We start from the raw sequence: 18767 nt of genomic DNA on the forward strand, positions 1-18767 counted from the left end.
CCTGGGAAGGGATGTGAGAATGCAGAAAAAATGAGTGGGCAAAAAAAAGAAAAAAAAAAACTGAAATCCCAATATTGTCTCTTGTGCATGTCAGCAGTGGCTGCAGGGGTGGCCACTGCAAGCTATACTTTTGCAACTCAGGAAAGGTTTATATTTTTCAAACCATATCTGCCTTACATCCTTAGCCTGTCAAGGCTAAATCACTTTACTACTCTTCTCTGTCACCTCTGGTTATGCCTGCCTTGCTGTATGTTGTTGGAATCCTAAGTGACATAGCAAAAGTCTGTTCCAGGTATTTTGGACAGATCTATTATCAACAACAACGGATAGTACAGTTCTAAGTGCTGAAAGAGTTTAAGCCTTTTAATACAGTACCCAGTGTTGCATTATGCACATTTGAAGAACATAAATCAAGACTGACCCAAAAATGAATTTTAAATAACTTCAGAAATGTTAATTATATTCAACTGTTCAGTATTAGGATGTCAAAGAATCTTACAGAAGATTCAGCAGTACAGAGAAGTACACTTAGCAACTACTCCTATCAGTCATTTGTGTCCTGTGGCTACATCAACAGTAAATATCTTAAACACCAACAACAAAACCCTCAGAGTATGCAAGGACATACTGGTGTGTCAGTACATATTCAGATGGTATATACTGGTACGTCAGTACATACAGATTCTTTACAATTAACGTGCCTAACATGAGCACATTTAGTGCTCAACAAATAATTTTTTAATGCCATTGATCTTGGATTTTTTTTAAAGCTACTTTCTGCTCCTTTGACAGATGTGCTATGCTGCATTTCATTACTTTTTCTCCTTACCTCGTTCTTTTGTATTAGATAAGTGATGAGGCCTTCGAAAAAGATTAAGTACTGGCAGGCAAAGCAATGGCCCAAACACGGATTTAATTGGAACCTCAAATCCTGTGGAAAAAAAAAAGAAATTAAAGCATTAATAATTTAATTTTACTAGCAGAAGGAGTGAGTGCATGTATCCTGTTTTTGGTAGCTTCCACTACAATTCTTCGTATTTGATTTCAATAGGTATACAACCTGCTAATCAAACCATGTTAGAAAAATAATCATTAACAGAAGATTTCAGGGGGTGTGCACAGCTGCTAACATGTTCTGATGGGGTTAGTTCTCATCTGGAGTGCACTGATGATTGGTAATGTCAGAATGTACTTGATTTAAGCTTTAAGTTCAAAAAGCACTTTTTTCTGAAAAACCTAAGAATCTTCCCATGGTATAGAATTCAAAATGCTGTTTCCTTATGCTGCTCTTTGCCCCATGAACACGTGACAGAGTAAAACCATTATACAGCAACATGACTCAAATTCAACCAAGTCATAATGCTAAACAATTCACACCTCAAGACAAAAGATACTGAAAGAAATTTCATTTCTTTCAAGATTTAAAAGGGCTCTAAACATAAAAACCTCCATAAAAGCAAACCATAAAAGCAATATTTTAGAGAGTCAGAGGTTATAAGTTGTAGTATTGGGCAAGCGACAACCAAATAACCAACAAAATAAAGCAACCCAGAGTATGAGTAACTTGCTTATTTCTGCAAAGAAGATATTTTTGCATTAGTAATTTTTATTCAGACATGCAGTACAAAAAATCTCAGGTGCACCACAGAACATCTAGAATATTTTGTCAGAGAATTATGCTTTATATATCAAAAGACGACAAGACCAGACTCTTACACAGTACGTGAGATTAATACAATTATTTCAATGGACCAGGAATAACTTCCCATGTAACCCATCTGACCAGCAGAGCTATAATTTTCCAAGCTCTCAAAGCTACACTGGGGAGGAAGCTTGTTTCATTTTCCTACTTTGCTGTTATTGCACAACAAGTATATATAAATTTAATTTGGGATTACAGTCATATTTATGTACCATGACCTCAGTTACACTAGGCCACTAGAATTCAGTAAAGATTCTGTAGTAGGCAAGAAGTTATCATTAAGCGTGCTCAATTACATACATAGTTACTATTTAATGTGGCAAATACATCTAAAGCCTTTACAGAAAGTGTCATTTCAAACTGCTGTAAGACCATCATGCAAAAGCTCCTTGCATGATGAGAGCTTGTATGGATATTGAATTTATTTTTTGCTTGTTGATTGAGTGCTCCAACATACTATGTGGGGTTTAAACACTAAACATGTCTATGAGTATGACAGCAATATTTTTCATTAAAGTTAATTTTCTGGAGAACAAATTTACTGAAATGCCGCTCCAAGTATCGCATCAGAAGCATTTTTTGGAATGAAGAGGTAATCTGTGGTCAAGGTGATGATAATAGAAATGTTCCATGCTTAGATTATCTTGCCCATCATTTCCTTTCCAGAACTGATCAGCTAAAGGCACAACAATGAGTGTGTGACAGTCTGCTTGCAAAGCTGCTGCGAGGGAAAGCAGAGGCAGATTCCCTGCGTGGCATCGACACTGTGCCAACAAAAGCTGCGATGGCAAGATGCCATCTCTGTGCAGAGCCCCCATCTGCCCCTTGGCACTGCCCCAGGAGCCCGGGGACCCCAGCACAGACACAGAGAGGCTGAGCCAGGGCTGGGCAGGGCTGGGCAGGGCTGGGCTGGGCAGGGCTGGGATGGGCAGGGCTGGGATGGGCAGGGCTGGGCAGGGCTGGGATGGGCAGGGCTGGGATGGGCAGGGCTGGGATGGGCAGGGCTGGGATGGGCAGGGCTGGGATGGGCAGGGCTGGGCAGGGCTGGGCAGGGATGGGATGGGCTGGGCAGGGATGGGCAGGGATGGGCTGGGATGGGATGGGCTGGGCTGGGCAGGGATGGGCAGGGATGGGCTGGTGCCCCCCAGCCAGGCTGGGCTGAGCTCAGGGGCTGCTCCCTCTGCTTCCAGCAGCTCCTGTGTTAGCAAGAGCTTTTCTGCAGCCCAGGGACATCCGCCCTGCCTCAGGTAAGGTGCAAGCTAGGGTAGGAGGAGTAAGGTAAGGTAACGCAGAGGAGACAGCTGAAGTCACTTCGTTGAGTGCAAAGGCACCTAAAGAAAGGCTGGCAGGAGCACTGGGAATTTTAACTGAGAGCTGGAACCCAAAGTAGAAGCAGGCTACCTTGTCAGCCACAAAGCTGAAGTCCTGCCACTCAGCTAAGGACATACCTGCGGATTTCTGATGTACCACAGAGAGAAAGAAACAATGCTCAGCACTGGTAATTCAGCCCCAGATAGTTTTAGAGGTTTATGACTGTCTTTTCTCCTGAAATTCAGAAATGAGCTTGAGGGGAAAACAGGCTATTTCTACCTGAAAACAATTCTTGGTCCAAATATCACTCTTTCACTTACTTCTCCATCAATAAATAATTTTAAATACAACTACTGTGCTTCCTGGTGTTCATTTCAAAAATGTCTTGCAAACTGCAAGCTCTCTAAGCAGCACTGCTCCCTTTAGCACAAAGAAACATTTGAGCCAGTCGTTTAATACATAGCCATTCAAAGATATTACTGAAGTTTCACAGGAGGCAATTTTAGAGCCTGGTGTTCTAAATGGCACTCAGACACTGAGTCCCCACCTAATATATATTTACCTATGAAGCTATAAAATAACAAGTACAAAAATAACAGCAATTGTAGCAAAACCTGCCAGAAACAGGACAATAGCCTATCTTGAGCACTAAAAGCAGGACAGATCAGCTGTTAGGTCTCCTCTGAAAATATGGGAACCCTTGGGACATTCAGATGCTGTGCTGTGTACAAGACAAAGGAACATGCCAGTTGGGATCCATGAGAACAATAATTGAAAAAAAAAACAACAAAATTGTTCAATAGCTTTACTATAAATATACTCACTGATGCTTCAGGCATAGAACATTCAATAAAGTGGTGAACAAATCCCACAATGTCTTCAAACTAATTTACATTCACAGAAATGTCACAAAGATAATTTTGAGGGCAACTGACTCTATCTAATTAACAAACCAAGTATTTATTTAGAGAGTGACTGCACTAATTGATTTACTGAAAACACATTCTGTACTGATTTAGCTGTTACTTTACAACCACCAAAAATTTGAACCTTTGAAAGTGTGCCACACTCACCAAATTGTAATTTACTATGATATTAGATTTCTTATAAGTTTACCCTGCCATGATGAATATATGCTTGGAGTGGGACAGGAGAAGAAATGACAGCATCTCCTCCACAGGCTGTGTTTGTGAAAGAATATACTTGAAAGAAAGAGCATGCAAGAGCTTGGCATGTCCTTGGGGTATGATTAAAAGCTCATGAAATAAAATAATTCAAAGACGACAGCTCTGACTTTAGCCACCACTGGGGACAAGAGATCTTTCACTTAAGACATGCCAGCCATTCACAAGTATAACTGAAATCATACACAAGATGCATTTTAAAACCCAGTGATTTAGCTACAAACCCCAAACCAGAAAGACACTGTGGGTGACATAAAAATGCCACAACGTTTAACTAGGCTCTCATTTTTTGTAATATTAGGCCAAAGTTTAAAAATGTACACGCTTTAAATTTATAAGATTGAATGATAAAGAAAACTTATATATATAAATCCCCACATGGAATATGATTTTTTTATTAGAGAAGAAATCTTCTCCCCCAGGCTGTTTCCTATCCAGTGCCACATCTGGCCCATGCTAACTTGGCTCTGTAGCAATGGTCTGAGCTTATTCAAAGCTATTGAGATTCATAACCTGGACTCTTTTACATTTTATGTAGCACTGCCTTTTAAGTGGATGTATTTCATTAACCATATTCTTTCCTAAGCTTCAGAGTCTGTTCCACTCCGTGAATTCCCTTTATTTCCCTTTTGACTGTTCTACAGTTAACTGTCTACAGAGATATAAAGCCAGCTATAGCTCACATTATAATATATATATGTGTGTGTCTGTATAAATACACACACACACAATTTATTCATGTATCTTCAACAATTTCTTTTTAAAAAGTAATGAGATTGGCCCAGCACAAAACCACAGCATTTGAAACAGGAAATATCTTGAACAGAAAACTGATGAAGTCTGGTTCAGAGCCTAATTTTTAGTTCCCAAGTAGTCCACGACTAACCTGTCCAAGTGTGATGCTGCTCTTGTTTCTCTCCTGGTGCAATAAATGGTGTTTAGGGAAGAGCACACACACACCACAGCCTCACTGGGAACAGCTCTAGGGCTGCTCACAGGGCCCACCCAGCCCCTGATAACTAAACTGCTTTGAGGATTGTCACGTTGTGGGAACTCACTGCCTTTCTGAGCTCTCTCTCCTCATGAAATGTGCTCCAAAATGGGTTCAAAGTTACCAGGCAAAAAAAAACCAGATAGATGTGAGGCATAAACCTCCATTCCTTAGCAAAAAGACCAAAAAGATATTGAAGCTTACACATTTTCTTATTATAATTAACAAACTAAAAGACCAGTCAAATCAGAAAATTGCATTTAAACTGTGTGTTATAATCTGTTCAGTGGTGTGATGTCCTAATCCACTTGAAGTTAACTAAATTCAGATGTTTACTTCAGCACAGTTAAATATTCAGAGGATAGAATTGCACAGCTCTTAGACACAGAGTCCCAGTAGGATTCTCAATCATTCCAACACCTTTGAAAAAATTCCACCTTTTAGAGACACATCCCTGCTCTCAATTGCTGAGAGCCAGAAGGAGACACTCTTTCATTTGGAGGAGAGGTGTGATGTTCAGATTATTTCAGTGCTCACTGTTCTTGCAAATGCAGCTCAGTTATCAATATTGAGATACATGATTACCCTTGCTTCTCTTCAATATTAATGATGTGATAAGGCTTAAATTTGAATCAAAAGTCCAAGAAGCTTTACCCTAATATTTAAAAAGCAGTCTCTTCACATAATAAGTTCTACAATTGGTACTATTTATTCTCAGAGTAGTATTTACTGTTTTTTAAAGCCAAATCCTGACTTTCATTTAGAAGCTGCTCAATTTTTTTTTGTTATTGTTGAACTGTTCATAAAAATACAAAAGAAAACATAAGATTTGTTGCATGCTTCCTTTTGTATGTTTGTATCTTTTGAAATTAATTATAACAGTATTTTTTTATTAATAATAAGCCCATCAGTAACAAACTAAACTGATTAATAGACTGGTTTTGTCTTTATCAAGTATGGATGTCAGATGAGGCTGTACAGAATAGTTCAAGTTGCATTTTCTAGTGTGGAGAGTGTCATGATTTTGACAAGTTTAAATCTGTGTGGCTTCCTGACAGAAGAGGTTTCAAACATGAGCTTTCTCAAGCTGAGAAGTGTTTAGAGACAAGACATTTAACACTAATAAAGCAGTTAAAACTCTGAAAGCATTTTTCCAACCCAAAAATTCTTGATTTCTTACACTTTTTCTCTCTTACCTTGTCTCTGGAAGACCTGCTTTAATTTGTTCTGAAATATTCTACACCATGTTTTAGGCCATCATGTGTCTTCAGACTCAGTTTAAGGCACATTTTCATTGTGCTTAAGGACCTTTCCTCTTGTAATGCCACACCTAAGATTTTATACTAATCTTGCAGGCCAGACCAAAACCTGGCCCTTGGAACAGATTCAAAATTCAGAGTGCTGAACAAACATAGGTTGTGGTTTTTGAACACCAATCTCTTTTCTACCAATATATTAAAGACTGGCTGAAGGAAAAAAGAGAAGCACTTTCTATTTGTGCTCTCTTCCCTCAAAGAGCTTACATCCTTTCATGCTAGAAATATTTTCAAATATTACTATCAGAAACCAATTTATTTCAATAATAACAATTTAAATCAAATTTTTATTAGGCTGCTTCAGAAAAATAAATTTCCAACAAAAAAATATTTTCTTAGTATTCCCACTCTGTTATTTGCTGCTATAACACTCTAAACACATATTTATGCCAATCCCTACCCAAAAGGCCTCAGCAATACCATGTAATTACTTAGTTAAGCTTCTAATTCATTTGTTGTTAGTTTTCTTTCTTTGAAATTCCCTCATTATGTTATTGCAGGAAGCTGTGTTTGCACAGTAAAAGAGAAAAATACAAGCTCTTTATTGCATTCTTTTAATACCCCTTTTATCTTTAAACTTGCTGATTAGCATATTAATTACCTAGATATAGTAGGCACAATCTTAAAATTAACTGGGTACAACAATCTACTGATTTAGTGTAACACCATTTGTACTTACATCATAATAACATCTTCACTTGTTCTGATATACTCTGTCAAGTATTTCCAAATTAAAAGAAGTGGTATTGGTAGACATGCACTAATGATAAATATTCAAGTGAATGTTTGTGTACTTTGTCAAAAGCTTCCAATCCTAACAAACAAATACACAAAGCTTATTAATTACATAAGAGGTGAAATTACATTTGCCAAATATATTAATAGCTTATTCCTTCTCTATTTTTACAGTCAAAACTTCTATTTGTTTGATTTAGACCTAACTGCTCTTCTTGCCAACTTCCAAAATTTCAGTGGAGATAATCTTCCTTTGTATACCAGTAACAGCTCTGAATGAGAAAAATGCCCTGTAAAATGAATAAACTAAACCCCATTCCCTGCTTGGATTCAAAGTGCTGCTGAGGGGCACTTGGGGTGTCACCAGAAGCTCACAGAATATAAACTTTCTATCACTGCCCATGTCTGGCTTCTCTCCTGCTCCTGTTCTTCATGTTCCATCTGCTGTGGGTGTAATTACACCGAAAGATCTGCCCTTCTGAACCCCACCACCCCAAACTCTTATCCCCACCCAAACTGTGCCTTCCAGAATGGGCTGAGCTGGGAGAAGACATTCCAGGTGAGGCTATTTCAGAACAAAGTAGGTCAGTCATCAATTCATTACAGAACAAATTCTGGTTCACAGTGAAATAAAAGTTATTTTGCACTTGCAGCTTAAGGAGACTACAGTTTGGTCCAGAATGGTCAAAATATGTCAGTCAATAAATTTCTGATGGCAATTTCAGCATAAGTGCCTACACCACCAAGTATGATTGATCTGCTGGAGCGATAATATTACATTTTCTGTAGCTGAGCATTTTGCAATACAAAGAAATAATTTTAATGCAACATTCCAGTATGGCCCTCATAAAACTATGGTAGCTGAGAGGTATGTCTTCACATGAATTGAAAAGGACACAAATATTTATAGCACATGCCTGAGAGTGTGAATACAAAATGAGTATCTGAATAGTCAGGCACTGACTCTAAGTTTATTGTAAGACTGAGGGTTCCATGGGTGGCTACACTGGCAAGTTCTCCTCCATGCAGGGCACAAAAAGCCCTGTCCCTGTACAGTGTGCTAAGTGCCAGCCCACTCTGCAGTACTCCTTTCCTTTCACTATCCTATACCTCTCCTCAAGTCCTCTTGAGGACTAGCTAGGGCAAAAATCCAAGGAAACTTTAAAAATAAAAAGATTAATTACAGGCTGACCACTTATATTTCTATTATTGCAACAGCCTATTGATGTTAACAAGCATTTATGAAGTCATGTATATGAGACAACAGTATTTCAAGCTTGCTGTGGAATTGTGGGAATGCACATCATATTTTTTATTTCAGAAATCTATCAGATCTGGACATTTTAGATTTGGTTTCATTTAGACATTGATGTATCAGATGATTTAGAGTGTATATACTTTGCATTTGTTTGAAATATCTCTGACAAGTAGATATTTTTGAATTAGTGATCTAAAGAATTTTTTTTTTTTATGATATAATTATGAGCTGGAGGCTGAATTTTTAGAAGTGAATTTGGTGGTAGATTTGCAATTCAAAGAAGTTACTTAAATTAACAAAAATGCCCTAAAAGAACAGCTGTCTACCTGACTGATCCAAGAAAATGAACACTGAAAATAAACAGCTGCCCCATGGAAGACTATGTGATAAAACTAATCACCCTTTGCATAATGTATTTATTTCCCCCTGTGCTTATTACAGACCTGGTGAACCTTCAAAGCTATAAATATTTAAATGTTACAGACATCCCAGATATGTGAGTTCAAATGAAAGTAGGATTTCAGTAGCCTGACTAGAGCAAAACTGGATCTCTTAAAGCAACCAGTTCTGATTGTTATGTAACACTTCAAAACATGCCTTATTTTTTTTTTTCAAATGCTTTGTTTTGTTATACCAACAAATTCTTTTTAAAAGGACTTTTATATTTCCTGAAATCTCAATGTCCGGACAAACAAGACACAGTGTCTGGACAAAGGATACAGTTCCACTAATGTCATCACAGCAACATATTAGAGAGAGAAATAAAAAGCAGTACACATATAAAGTTAGTAGGATAAATATCCCTGGGTGCTATATTTTATCATAGATCCTCCAAAATCAAGTCATTAAAATCAGCCAAGTAATGACATTATTCAGTAGTTGAGATGTTTCAACCATGTATTTGTCACTTTCAAAAAGCTAGATGAAAGCAGAGATAGAAGCAGGCATGCATCAAAATAATTTCAGAGTTCAAAGCACAGAAATCAGATGCAGGTATTTTCACAGCACTGAGGATTCAGCAGTCATGTCCCAGAGTAAGACACTGGATGGAGTCCTGATGGTGAAAAACTGCTGTGTGACAAATGAAACAAACTGTTTCAAACCAAATTGATTTCCTCTTTTCATGTGCATGCACTGAGGGAAGGTGGGGCGTCCTTTCCTTTGGGCCTTTTTTTGCATTCCAGCCATTCTCAGTGGCTTCTGCCACTCACATACTCCCCAGAATACACAGTTTCCTCCCCAGTTCCCCAGCCACAGATCCTACTGGGATAGTCCAAAACTAATGCCAACAATTTCAGTTAAAGCAAAGGACAGAAATAACACTCAAAGCAAAGCTAAGCCATCATTCCATCATTTGTTATGCCTTGGAGGTATTAAGTATGGCCCAGTCTGATTTATGAGGAAATCCATAGTGCTCTGAAAGCCTCTTTAGGGAAGCATAATTTGGGATGCTGCCAGAAAGCTGTGAGGGCTGTGGATGTGATCTCTGCCCTGATGTGCCCTAGGCAAACTTTTTAAAGTTTTAACCATCACAAGAGTCCAAATAGTTTTCAGGGCTTTTTCTAAAAGCTTTCCAGCCTGCAGCCTCCCAGGTGCTGTCAGCCCTCCTGCCCTGCTGCACAAGCTGCCAAATGACCACAGTGGTTTGTTCTCAAGAATGGAAGAAGCCCCTCTGCCTCGAGGGGCTCGGTGGCAGAATCAGGCCTGGTACTCAGACATTTGTGCAGTGCTCAGCCCCTACAGAGTCAGCCAGCACGTGTGTGATTTGTCAGACTGAGCAATTTACTTATATCCAGGAACAGATCTTTGTCAGAACTGCCCACAAACAGCTGCAGGATCCATTGGGCAGAAAGGTTGTGATAAGCAATTCTAGAATATTTACTGTACTTCAACTGCTAAATCAGAGAGCTTCAATTTATGCTAATTTATTAGGATGAAGACTGGCCTATTATCAAATCAGCTCACTGCCTCTTTCAAATTCAACCATTAAAAAGCAATTATTATTGTCACCTGCCCAGGTGCACAGACTGAGGAACATGCAAGGAACATCATCCTTTCTGATGATGCCATGAGGGTTGGGCTTTCAGACTAACCCCTACAAAAAGCCAGGAAAGTGGGTAGAGATGTTTCAATCAGTCAGCAGAGTGGTAGCCTGGAAATAAGAGCACAAAATGTACCTTATGACAGCCTTGGCCTTGAGGGCTCTGACAGACATTTGTCTTTTTTTGAGGCATGTCCTTTCTTCCCTTTACCCCTCCAAAAACCATGCCAAGAAGTTCTGCTCTTGGTAAAGTCAATAGAAGATTTCCACTGATTTTAATGAGACCTGGAGCATGTGGGCTCTCATGAGGACAGCATTTCTTTCTTTTCTATTTTAATTCAAAAATTTCCTTACACAGGCTGCCTGAATGGATGCAAAGAAGATTAACAATAATATTCCAAACTAGTTTAACAAAAAAAATATTTATTCTAAAATGTCTCAGCACACACTCAGATGTTATGAATATTCAGTACAGCCCGCCTCAGCAGACATTCTTTGCAAGACTATTTTTACTAAAAGACATTTTGATGTGACATATAGAAAAGATAAGACTTTTTATACAAAAGAGGATTCACTGGAAATACTTCCTAATGAAATTTTTATGCTGTGTAAGCTTGCCTGCCTGCAGTCCTTTGGATTATCCTCCATGGTCTGCTACAATACATTCCATGGTGCAGCATGTTAAAAGGACCAATCTGGTCAGTTCTTGAGTCTTTGTATATGAATATGCTGTTAAAACAGAGGATGACCCAGGAATATCTCAAGAGTAAAACACTTGAACAACACACCCTCACTGTGCTATTAAATCTGTTACACATTCCTTAAAATTAATAACAAAAAGAGATTTTAAAAGACCAATTATAAACAAGCACAAGAGAAAAGCATTTTAAATAGCTCATGCTAATTGTGTTTATCTCAGTGTGAAGCCATGTCAGAGAGCCTGCAGCAAATGTATTTTGTTAAAAGTACCACTTGCACAGCAGGCGTTAAACATTAGAAAGCAAGCTTGTCATTAGTGGGCTACAGCAGAAAAGGCTACTAAAACTCAGCTAAATTATTAATATTGTATCTTTAAGATGTCAGATGGAGAATTAAACTCCTTTTACACAGCACATGATTTTAATGCTACGTTTTCTTCATGTTAGTCCATCAGTAATGCCCCAGCTTATATATAACCTCAGGGAGGACCAGAGGGCCCACACATGCCAATCTTGGTTTGCATTCCTCAGTGTGGAGGAGGAGAGATCCACTGCTCTCCTTTTACTTCTGGGGCTCATATATTTTATTTATGTGCTTATCCAAATGGAGTTGACTTTTTAAAACTTTGTCGGGTTAATGAAGTTATTCATTATAAGGTTAATGAAGTATATAAAAGATTTTTTTTTATTTACATCCACTGTACTGTTTAAGACTCTTAGTATTTCTGCAGGTACAGCTCCAGGCTGCTTCTAAACCAGTTTAACACTGAGCTGAAACTGAAGGGGACAATTCTCCTCTTTCTTGCCAATCCATGTGTTCGGGAGAGATGAGTTAGTCGGTTTCTGCAATGAAGCATTACCTTTTAGGGTTATTTTCCCATTGGATCAGTCATGCTACCAAGGTGGAAAAAAGACAATTATGAGGAGCACCAAGGTGCAAAGTACAAACATTACTTTAGATGGTGATATGCCACCTTCCTTTAACATGAAATCACCAAGTCTGGTTTAAAGAGAAGAGCTGAAATTTGGAAAATACCACTAACTACTAAGAAGGGAATGTCTCAAGAGAAGAATTGAACTACATATTGAATAGTCTATATAAAGGTTTTCTTGCTTTTGCAATCAATTCCTAACTCCCCACCATGAATAAGCAATACCGAGACACAATGCAACATTTCTTCCTCTTGGTCTTTGAAATCTGACAGAGAATAAAAGGAGAAACATGAGATATCCCTTAGCAACACAGCTATGATGAGAAATTGTGTTTCCTTAAAACATGAACAGACTCTCACCTCAGCAGGTTACACTCTCAAGCACCAGCTGCATGGGTCAGTGCTCACATTCATCTACCATGCTGAGAAGAGAACTTCTAACGGTTTGAAGTCGATTTTATTTCATTTTTTTCCTTACAGAACTTTACTCTCATGCTACAGATTACTTTTAGTCACAAAGGCATTCTGAGAAGACAATGCAAGCCCAAACACACAATCCTACCCAATTCCTATAGTTGAAAAGAAGGCACCAAAGGTTATGTGCTCTTATATCATCAAGGTTCACAAAGCAAAAGCTTTACAAAATAAGTATTTTATTCATAAATGTTATATCTGTAATGCATTTGGTATTATGTCCTAGAAGTTTTTTTGTAAAATAGTTTCTTTCTAACTTCAGAGAGGATGAGATGAAAAGAAGTAAAATGAGGAAACTCATAGTTGTGCCAGAAGAGTAGAAAAATTTTCTGGTATCAAACACAACTCATTTGCTTCCAGATAACAATAGGAGTGGGAGAGAGCAGCTAAAATGGGTATGTGCCTTCACTGCTGCCAGAGATCAAATGTGCTGCTCAGCATGCCTTGGGTGAAGCTGCTGTGACAGACCAGCAAGATTTTCTGCTAGTGGTCCTGAAGACTAAACCTGACACCAGTGAGATACTCTGGGAGCCCAGCCATCCTTTCTCCTCCAAAGGAGGAGCTAAAGGTCACCTACTTAGTACAGGTGTCTTGGGCTGTAAAGGAGAGCGCTCATTCCTGAACTTTAGGGTCTTGCAGACTGAAATATTGCTCAGGCTGTTGTTTAAACATCAGTAGAAAGATGCACTTGGGTTGATCATTCAAGATCTGATGAAATATAGCACACTTCTAAATGTAAGACAAAATTATATTCTAAACTTGCATTTTTTTTCTAAATAAGCCTAAGTTAAAAAAAATTACTTTCTACTTCAGGCACCTCTTGACCTTGGCCCATGATGAAAACTCAAATTAGGACAACATATGTGCACAACCACAAGCCAAGTAACAGCCCCCTTGCAGCCCTTTCTCTGCTAAATGAAGCTTAATGCCTTTCATTTTACTTACACAATCTTAATGTCCAGTTTCCTGCCCATTTGAGGAATCACATTCTCCATCAAATATAGCATTAAGAAAAGTATTCAAGCCTGAAAGTCCTTTCAATTTAAGAGACTAATGTCAAGATATTATCCATCATACAAATCCAGATAACAATGCATTTCTTTTTTCTACTTTGGTGAAAAAATCTAAGTTTCTGGTCATATAAGACAATACTTATTTCCTCAGAAAATGGGGAACTGTGACATTCAGTTAAAAGGATGGAGTTAGAGGAATCAATTGAAAGAATACAACTGAGCTGCAGGGAGTTTTGTTACTTGATATTTTAGTCCAAAATTGAACTTAAACAAATAACTGAATAGCTTCCCAACTAAGGCAACTTCCAGGAAGTTCTCTGGGAAAGTTGTCCTGAAAACTTTGACAGAACCAAAATTTACACTTGTTTAATTACTTTCTGTGGCAGCGACATGGGGATGGCTCTGGGGAAAATCAACCAGGCAGATTGCTCCATGGCCAAAGAACCATGTGGCCAGGCTCTCCTGCAAATCTCCATAGTCAGACCAAAATATTTTGAATTTTAAAACCAGCATCTTCTATCTCTAGCCAGCAAATTCTGTTGCTTTGGTTGCTTAGATTGAATTTCATATTTTCAATCATTGAACAAGATTTTTTCCCCCTCTGTTTTCAGTTCTTTAGAATGGTGTGGTTGGATTATTTCTGTATTAAAAATACACATCCAAAGAAATATATTAATTAAAACATGGGAGAGACAGCAGACTGCACAAAACTGACAGAATTGGAGAATAAAGAAGATAAAGGTGAGTTTTCTTTGTTTAGATCTTTCTCACAGCTTAACCAACCCCTAACATGAGTTACTGTTAAAAACTTCTCCTGCTTTCAGGCCTTACTCAGACATCCTAGTAATTTTATTCCCATTTTGTTAAAAATAAACATTAAAATATGCTTTTCATATCCATTCATCTCTCTGCCATTACCCTACCCTATTTTATATATGACTATTAATATTTTTGACTGTAATAAATTCTAAGTACTTCAGTTTTTCAGCCTTCTTGAGCAGTTTCTTCAACCGATGACTTTTATAGGGAGGATCCCAAGTGTTGGTATAAATGTTATACGGTTGACAGATTAGGCCAAGAATAAATAAAACTAGTACATTACTGCAGCAAGGCTGCAGCCAGTGCTGTGTGAAATGAGGTGGTCCCTCTGTTCTGAACTGCTTTAGCAGACTGCACACAGTCATTGCTCTGAGCACAGTCAAGGCCCACTTAGCAACACTATTTAGAAATGCATAAATAAACTCCAAGAAGACCAAGACTTCACTGATGAGACAGGTTAATTGCCCATTTTTTAAGTATTTGGAGTCTATGCTTTTACCTTTGGAATGATGTACAAAAGTATTTGGATTAAAATGGAACAATACTTTCATCACCATTACCTCAAACAAGCACACGTAGTGCGATTGAAGGCATTTAAGATCTTTCTGCCCCACTTTTGAGTTCTTTGATACTTAAATTTGACAATTGTGCCCACAGACTATTCAACATGAACAGCAACCTCACCTGTGTTTACCTCTGCTGAGATAACTGAGGCAGCCCAGACTACAATGGCACCAGAGGACCACTGGGAGATCTTTGGAAGCTGACAAATGACCTCATCCCATGGACAACACATGAGCAAGAGATCAGATTTCATGACAGAGATTCAGCAGTCAATTTATTCTCACTTCATGGAGTCCAATTTTCTTTCTTATTGTGCTAAATCAATGGCTCATGTTACAGAGCTTTATGCCATTTGCAGTGTCAGCTGGACTCCCCGCTCTTGTCCGGGAATTCGTTGCAATGGCATAAAGTTTAAATCTCTCCTTCAATTAACAGTTAAGCACAAAGAAGAAAATCACTACAGGTATTAGCTCTTTAAATGCAGACATTTTTCTGCATTAATCAGCTTTTTTATCCTTTTATTAATGACTAATATGGAGGTAGGGAATTTGGATGTCACATCTGTCAAACACTGAGGTTCTGACCTACTTTGCTTCTATAATAAGGAGAATATACCATCTGAGAGTGCCTCAGTAAAACACTGGTTTAACCAGAGTTCTTTGAAGGCAATAGTGACTATCTTGAGTGACCGAAAGAATTTTTTCATCCAGAAATTGATGAACATTAAAAAAAAAAATTCTTTAAGAAAATATTCTCAACAGATGTTATGAAAGGTAGACTAAATCAGGATCTACAATAACTTTCCAAAATACTTATTTTCCTAAAAGAGGTAGGAAACACCAAAAACCAGACAGATGCACTGGCAATTTCCTTGACAGATTGATAACCTTACAGTTTCCAAAACTTGTGTGTTCAATAACATTTCATTAGTATACTCCAGTGTATTTACTACTACTCATTATTAATACAGATATGTGCCTAGGAGATGTACAGTTTGTAATTATTTTAACGTTCAAAGCATAACAGATTCATACTGGACTTGTTGCAGCTACAATATTTCATCTCGGAATGTTCCTTCAAACATTCTGGGACTGTGACAGAAATTTGTATTTGAACAGAAAAGCTGTCAAGAATGTGCTGTGGTGCCATCCATCACAGTTTTAATCCCGACCATAGTTAGATGTTAGTGAAGCTATCTGTCCAGCACACTAAACAAAGGTTGAAATTATGCCTTCTGTTCTTCCACATCAAAGCTACCAAGTTAGACTGAACCCAACAGGCCTGTATTACACTCTATTAATTTCCTATTAGTTCTCAGCTATGCAAAATCCAGCCACAGTGTCACTATGGTTTAGAAATTCAACCTTGATTTCAGCATCAAAAAATGGAGCCTGTCATTTCCTATAATTTTACAGAAGATTCTTTAAATGTAAATCCTTTTTCATCCTGTCATCCTTTTATGTCCTCAATGAGTTTGCTCACTAAAAGTGCAGATTCTTAATTTCACATTCAGCAATATTAACAGTTACTATAACTTTAAGCTCCTGAAGTAGCTGCTCAATTAAAGCATGATTTATACATTTACATTTAGTTTTACACAAAGCAATGACATTTAGAGTTTTGATTTTTCTTTCTTTTTTCTTTTCTCCCATTTGCATTTTACATTCCCAAGGGAAAAAAGTTGCAGTTAAAAACTGAGCTAAAGATTCTAAAACAAAACCTTTAATCGGGAGCACATTATGTAGTATAATATGATTCCTTAGCAGTTAAAATCTAACATTTGTAAAAACAAATGGCACACACTTGACAGGCAAATTACACATGGATTACCATTTGTTAAAATTTCATCACAGAAAATAGTTTAACTGTTGTGGATATGAGCCAAGATCAGCCTGACAAGTACTTTACATGAAAGATTAGCATATTCTCTTCCAGAGGTTTATGCTTAATTTAGATGCATCGACTTTTTGCCACCATTGCTGACCTTTATGTCTAATCAAAGTCCCTTTGAATCCAAATCCCCAACCTTTTATCTCTCCTGACAGCTTTTAATTTGAAGGTTTGTAATAAAGTCTATTAAAATTCAAAATGTATCAGTGTTTAAAGCGTGGTTCACTTGCTGGGTTTTCAGATATGGAGCTTCAAATGGGCTGATTACAGAGACTCCAAACTTTCCATTTTAAGATTTACACCAGGCTAAAAAAGCCCTTTGGAGGGGGATATCAATGTAGATTTTTAGTTATAGTGCACAAAGGTGATGTATGTGGCAAAACCATAAGTGAGTATCTAAAAGGAGCATTTTTCATAGATATTGGCTAAATCAGAACTGTTTCCGTGAGAGTCCTGTATCTCTGGTTCATTTTATGATTCCAGTTCACCCAGGGCAGAGTTTCCATATAGGAAGTATGAAGTCAGTGCAGTATGAATTCTGTGCAGCTTGCAGCCTGCCAGGCTACCTGATGCCAAAGCCAAGCAAGCAGCAGCTCCATAGCTAAACCTCCTGGAAGGAAAACAAGGTCAATTTTCCTGGGTCACCTGTAACTGTCAGAAGAACAAGGAAATAATCTTTTCCATCTTAATTAAGGCAATTACTTTAAAAATAGTAGCATAATGGGGAGCAAAATGCTCCAGAATCACCAAAGTACATGATTAAAAGGCCTTTATCTTTCTTTTTTGAACAAACAAACCCCTCCACTTGTTCAAGTATGCTTTTCCTTCAGTTGGAATTTTTATATTCTTTCATAGTAGCCTGTACAAATCCAAACATTATATATCTGATTTTCACACAATCCTCTTGTTCCATCAGGCAGGAATTGCCCTACAGAGAAGAAGCTGTAGATGTGAGAAGTAGATTACAAAGTTCCTGAGATAAGTCGGTGTTATAAATTCTTTTAAAGCAGAAGCACATGTCTGGATCCTACAGTGAAATGTGAACACAGGTGAGGTTTATATTTGCAGGGCTATGAATTACAGAACTGTGTAAAAAATTCGTGTATGCTGCTGAACCCACAAAGAGTACAGGTCAGAACACAAGGGCTCAGAGATCCCTCCATACACATTTGCAAGAGGCAAATTGATTTCTTTGTAGTTAAAGAAAAAAAAAAGCAGAATAAACAGATCTTTTGGGGTGAGTGAAGTAAAAATGCAGCTGGTTGTAGCCATATGGGGGTTGGCTTCTTCTCCCAAATAGCAAGTGGTAAAAGGAAACAGCCTCAAGTTGTGAGAGAGGAGGTTTAGACTCGACATTGGAAAAAATATCTTTGGTGAAGGGGTAGTTAAGCCCAGAAACAGACTGCCCAGGGCAGTGGTGGAGTCAACATCCCTGGAGAGATTTAAAAGATGTGTAGGTGAGGCTCCTGGGGACACTTAGCATTGGACTTGGTGCGGTTAATGGCCTTGATCTTAAGGATCTTTTCCAAGCTAAACAATTTTAGGGTTCTATTCTTCTTAATATACACATGATGTAAAACTTTTCATTTATTACAACCCTGCAGTTCTAAATATAATATTTTGTAACCACAGAGCACAATTGGATTTAAATCATGGCTCTTTTTCTCCCCCAATGATACTGTAATTTAATCTTCTACAGCTGTTTTTGTTCTGTTACAAAAAGGCAAAACTTTTCACATCTAATTAACTTACTCTCTAATTTCAGCCCAGCAAATGATGCATCACCCTCATCTCAGCTAAGCTGAGATGCCAGATGACACAAGGAAATGCTGAAATACA

General features: G+C 38.0%; 1 protein-coding gene across 8 annotated transcripts in view; it reads right to left on the reverse strand.

Moving 5' to 3' along the window:
• Window positions 1-18767, reverse strand: part of TENM1 (teneurin transmembrane protein 1) — a 793032-nt gene that overhangs the window by 474981 nt on the left and 299284 nt on the right. For all 8 annotated transcript variants that reach the window (XM_085571039.1, XM_077786535.2, XM_085571036.1 and 5 more), the window contains one exon: window positions 830-931. The gene's annotated coding sequence lies outside the window, so the exon portion shown is untranslated. The remainder of the gene's footprint in view (window positions 1-829; window positions 932-18767) is intronic.

Source organism: Lonchura striata, chromosome 4A (assembly GCF_050655825.1).
Source record: "Lonchura striata isolate lonStrDom1 chromosome 4A, ASM5065582v1, whole genome shotgun sequence".
NCBI lineage: Eukaryota > Metazoa > Chordata > Aves > Passeriformes > Estrildidae > Lonchura > Lonchura striata.